Raw genomic sequence first — 6,000 nt, 5'->3', positions numbered from 1 at the left:
TTACTTTTGTTAATAATGAATGTAGTCATATTAAATATTGACCTGTGTTTTGGTATTAATTAGCTATTGATTTATGGGAGGGTTATAAACATTATAAAATATATAAAACAAAATGAAAATACAAGCAATTTTAATACAATAAAGAAATAACAAAAAACTTTATTTCTGTAAGAGATTATAGATAGATTATTTAGCATTAATGTTTAGTTTTGAAAGTCAAGTAGTTATTTAATGTATGGCTGATCAGAATTATTTTACCATTTTTATTTCATTTGATATTTTAACTAAGGTTTCTTTCATCTGTTGCTTTTTCAAGGTTTTGAAATAAATACCCAACTGGGAATTAAGAAGAATTTTAAGCGCTTCACATGAATAACAACATAATTCTAGTTGTCAAAGGTGCTTTGATTAATGTACTGGAGAAAATCACTTAGGCTTCACACTCTGGAGTTTTAGACTTCTTTAAGCTGTACAGTATATCATAATTCTTATTATTATGATGGTAAGCCCTGAATGGAAGCTTTATATATCTCTTGGTGATTCTGTGCATAGGCAAGTGACAGTACAGTCACGACATATCTTCTTGCTTAACTATATATTTTACATTAAAAAAAATAGCAAACAAGATGTAGGATTATGCATGCCCCAAGATAGAAACTCATGCATGCACACACACAAAAAGCATAAATATAGAGGGTATCTATGATCAATAGTTATCAATGAAAAATTAGCTATAAAAAATTAACAGAAAACTTAAAATGGTTTTATATTATAAAAACACCATCTTGATTAAAAATATGATTATTTAAAAGAAGAACATGAATTGAGCCCTGGTATTCAGTTCTGGTTAACACAATCATACCCTGTCTTTTGTTTGTGGCATCACTGCTTTTTAACACACTAATGATGTAACAGTTGTGACTGTCTTGAAATCACTTTGAAACGATCTTAACAGTACTTACTTTCTATCAAGTGTTGATAACAAGGGAGGAAAATAGAAATATCTGCACACAGTGACTGTTTTTGAACTACACTGTCTGGAAAGAAAGTTAAAAGTTGTTGAGATTTCCTGTAAGTAGAAACAGAGAACTATAAAATCATTTATAGTTACTTGTTAACTGACTCCATAAATCATTGTTCTCCATAGAAACCAACTGAGAGTGTTCGTAGCCTTAAAATATACTTTAATATCTATCTTGAAAACTTACAGTTGTAAGATTTTTCACTTGCTTCTTTCTAGGCCTTTAAGTGTAAGCATCTTAAGAGAATTTATAAGCATAAGAAAGCATGTTAAAGACTTGCATCAAAGATTTCCTTATGTAATAATAAATCCAGAAATAATGCTTTACCACTGCCTCTTTCTCTGGCATTGGCATGAGTATATCAACTATATGCTCATAATAGTTTTAATCTAGCACATAATAAAATTCAATTAAAAATACAGTTGGTATTCAATATCATATTTGTATTAGGTGTACAACATAGTGATGCTACGTGTATATACCTTGCAGTGTGATCAGCACGATTGTCTAGTAACGATCTGTTACCATACAAAGTTATTACAGTATTATTGATTATATTCCCTGCTGTCCATATTATGGACATATGGATATATGGATATATGACTTATTTATTTTATAACTGGAAGTTAGTATCTCTTATTACCTTTCATCTTTTTCTTCCATTCTCCACTCCCTCCCTTCTGGAAACCATGTTTGTCCTCTGTATCCCTGAGTCTGTTTCTGTTTTGTTTGGTTGATTGTTTTGTTTTGTTTTAGATTTCTCATATAAGTGAAATCATACAATATTTATCTTTGTCTGACTCCTGTCACTTAGCATAATACCTCAGGGTCCATTCATGTTGTCACAAATGGCAAGATTTCATTTTTATTGCTGAAAAATATTTCATTCATGTATATATATATATCTTATATCTATATATATATCTATATATAGATATATATATATATCTCACATCTTTTGTATCCATTGATGTATGAATGGACACCTAGGTTGCCTCTATGTTTTGGCTATTGTGAATAATGCTTCAATGAACATAGGGGTCTGTATATCTTTTCTATTTAGTGTTTTGATTTTCTTCAGATAAATGCCCAGAAGTGTAATTCCTAGATTGTATGGTAGTTTTGATTTTTTGAGAAACTTCCATACTATTTTTCATAGTGGCTGTACTATTTTACACTCGCACAAATAGTACACCAGGGTTCCCATTTCTCTTCATTCTTGAGAACATTTGTTACTTGTTGTCTTTTTGATAATAAATATTCTGACAGGTGAGGTGCTATCTCATTGTAGTTTTGATTTGTGATGATGATTAGTGATGTTGAGCACCTTTTCTTATGTCTGTTAGCATTCTGTATGTCTTCTTTGGAGAAATGCCTTTTCAGGTCCTCTGGCCATTTTTTCATCAGATCGATGTTTCTTTTTTCTTTTTTTCTTTTTTTTTTTGATTTTGAATTGTATGAGTTCTTTATATATTTTGGATATTAACCCCTTTCAGATATATCATTTGCACATATCTCCTCCCATTAAGTAGTCTGTCTTTTTGTTTTGTTCATGATTACCTTCATTGTGTAAAACTTCTTTTAGTTTGTTTATTTTTGTTTTTGTTGTCCTTACCTGGGACAAATATCTAAAAAAAAAACAAAAAAAAAAACTATTGCTAAGACCAATGTCAAACAGTTTACTGCCTTTGTTTTTCTCTAGGAGTTTCATGGTTTCAGGTCTTAATTCAAGTCTTTAATGCATTTTGAGTTTATTTTTTTATATGGTGTAAGAAAGCGATCCACATTTATTTTTTCCATATATTTAATCAGCTTTACCAACACCATTTATTTAAGAGAGTGTCATTTTCCCATTATATATTCTTACCTCCTTTGGTAGATTAATTGATCACATAAGCATGGGTTTATTTCTGAGTTTTTTATTGTTACATTGATCTATGTGTCTGCTTTTGGGGGCTAGTACCATACTGTTTTGATTAATATAGCTTTACAGTGTAGTTTGAAATCAGGGAGTGTGACACCTCTAATTTTGTTCTTTCTCAATATTTCTTTAGCTATCTGTGGTCTTTTATGGTTTCATATAAATTTTAGGATTTTTGGTTTTATTCTGTGAAAAAAGTCCATGGTATTTTGATTTGGATTGCATTAAATCTATAGATTGTGTTGGATATTATGAACATTTTCACAGTATTAATTTTTCCAGTATATAAGCATGGTATATCTTTCTATGTATTTGCATAATCTTTCATTTCTTCAGTGTCTCAAAGTTTTCAGAGTATAGAACTATCACCTCTTTTGTTAAATTTATTCCCAGGTATTTTATTCTTTATAATGCAATTTTAAATGGGATTGTTTTCTTAATTTCTCTTTTTGATAGCTCATTCTTCTTGTATAGAAATGCAACAGATTTCTGAATATTAATTATATTTATTGAAGCTTTACTGAATTCATTTATTTTGAATAAATTTTTGTGTTTTTTTTAGGATTTTCTATATATAGTAATTCTATATATAGTTATCTACAAATAGTACTTTTGTTTTCTTTTTCACTACAAATGTAGATAGTTTTAAATTTCTTGTCTGATTGCTGTAGCTAGGACTTCCAATTCTGTGTTGAAAGTGGTGAGGGTGTACATCCTTGTCTTGTCTCTGATCTTAGAGGGAATACGTTAATCTTTTCACCATTGAGTATGATGTTAGCTCTGGGTTTGTCATATGTAACCTTTATTATGTCGATTTATGTTCCCTCTATACCCACTATGTAGACAGTTTTTATCATAAATGGATGTTGAATTTTGTTAAATGCTTTTTCTATATGTACTAAGATTACCATATGACTTTTTTCCTCCTTGGTTTTGTTAATATGATGTATCATGTTGATTGATTTATGGATATTGAACTATCCTTTCATCTCTGGTGTATGATACTTTTAATATATTGTTGAATTCAGTTCAGTGATATTTTGCTAAGATTTTTTGCATCTATATTCATTTGGGATAATGGCCTGTAATTTTTTTTTTTTTGTAATGTCTTTGATTTTAATTTCAGGATATGCTGACTTTATAAAATTAATTTAGAAGCATTCCTTTTAAAAAATATTTTGGAATAGTTTGAGAAGGAGACATATGAATTCTTTAAATGTTCAATACAATTCACCTGTGAAGCCATCTGGTCCTGGACTTTTGTTTATTGGGAGTTTTTTGATTAATGATTCAACTTTGTTACTAGCATTTAATCTGTTCCAATTTTGTTGCTTTCTGGTTCAGTCTTGGAAGTCTTGTATGTTTTTAGAAATTTATCCATTTTACTACCTTGTCCAATTTGTTGGCAAATAATTGTTCATAATATCTTTTATAATCCTTTGTATTTCTGTAATGTCAGTTATAAATTTTCCTCTTTCCTTTATGACTTTATTTATTTGAGCCCTCTTTCTTTTCTTACTAGTCTGGCTAAAGGTTTATTAATTTTATTAATCTTTTCAAAGAACCAGCTCTCAGTGTCATTGATCTTTTCTATTGTTTTTGTTTGTTTGTTTTTTAGTCTCTATTTTTTATTAAATTTTTGTTCTGATGTTATTATTTCCTTACTTGGACTAACTTCGGGTTTTGTTTGTTCTTTTTTTCTAGTTCCTTTATGTGTAAAGTTATGTAATTTATTTGAGATTTTTCTTGTTTCTTGAAGTAGGCTTGTACCTACTTTCCTCTTTTGCCATATCCCACAGGTTTTAAAGAATTATGTTTTCATTTTCATTTGTCTCAAGAAAATTTTCTATATCTGCTTTAATTTATTCCTTTATCCATTGGATGTTTAGTAGCATCTTGTTTAGTGTATTCATGTTTGTTTTTTTCAGTTTTCTTTTAATTGATTTCTAGTTTCATATTGTTGTGGTTGGAAAAGATACTTGATATGATTTCATTCTTCTTCAATTTATCGAGACTTGTTTTGTGGCCTAACGGGTGATCTATTCTGGAGAATGTTTCATGTGCAGTTGAAAAGAATGTGTGTTGTGAAGTTTTTGAGTGAAAAAAAGAGACTAAGTTTCTTTTTCAGTGTTTATTTTAAAGTCTGTTTTTTTCTGATACAAATATTGGTATTCCAGCTTTCTTTTTGTTTTGATTTGCATGGAATATCCTTTTCCATTCCTTCACTTTCAGTGTGTGTGGTTTTCTGTTGTTGTTGTTGTTTGTTTGTTTTTTATCCGAACTGTTTTGTGGGCAGCATTTTGATAGGCCTTTTAGTTTTATATTTTTTAATCTTCAGCCATCCTATGTCTTTTGATTGGTGCATTTAGCCCATTTACATTTAAATGAATTATTGATAGGTATATGCTTATTTCTTTTGTTCATTGTGTCGGGTTGTTTTTGTTCTTCTCTGTTATTTTCTTCTTCTCTTGGTTTCTTCTGTAAAGATTTGCCAGATTTCTTTAGTGTTTTTTTTGGTGTTTTTCTGCACCTCCATCTTGGCTTTCTCATAAATATCCATTTTAAACATAAAATCTAGATAATAGAAATTTTGAAATTGTACATAGTGAACTAAAATATTCAGAAAAAGGTTGCAAATAAAGTCAAGATATATGTCTTGAAGGGATAAAATTCTTCCTTTGGGAGACAATGTAAGCAAAGATAATTTGAGGATACTCACCAGTTTGGAGCAAAATTCATTCTGGTGAGTAACATGTGATAGGATAGAATAGAGTCATAGAGAGCAAATTGTGAAGCATAAGAGACAACTTTCAGGGAATGATTTTTAGTCTTTATAAAACCTGGAGTTTTACTTTAGTAAAAACTGAAGTAACAGAGAAAGTTCTTGGTCCCATAAAACATATAAGAATAGTAGGCAATATGATGAAATTAACACTGAAATTTATAGTTTGTCTTGACGTTAAAAAAAAGGACATCACTAGTTGGCAAATGCAAAGAGGCAACACAAAATTATGAGGTTAACACAAACTGAATTCAGAACTGAGGAGGCTTAAAAGA

The sequence above is a fragment of the Pteropus alecto genome, unplaced genomic scaffold (genome assembly GCF_000325575.1).
Source record: "Pteropus alecto unplaced genomic scaffold, ASM32557v1 scaffold81, whole genome shotgun sequence".
In the NCBI taxonomy this organism is placed as follows: Eukaryota; Metazoa; Chordata; class Mammalia; order Chiroptera; family Pteropodidae; genus Pteropus; species Pteropus alecto.
Note: the sequence above shows the minus strand (reverse complement) of the source record.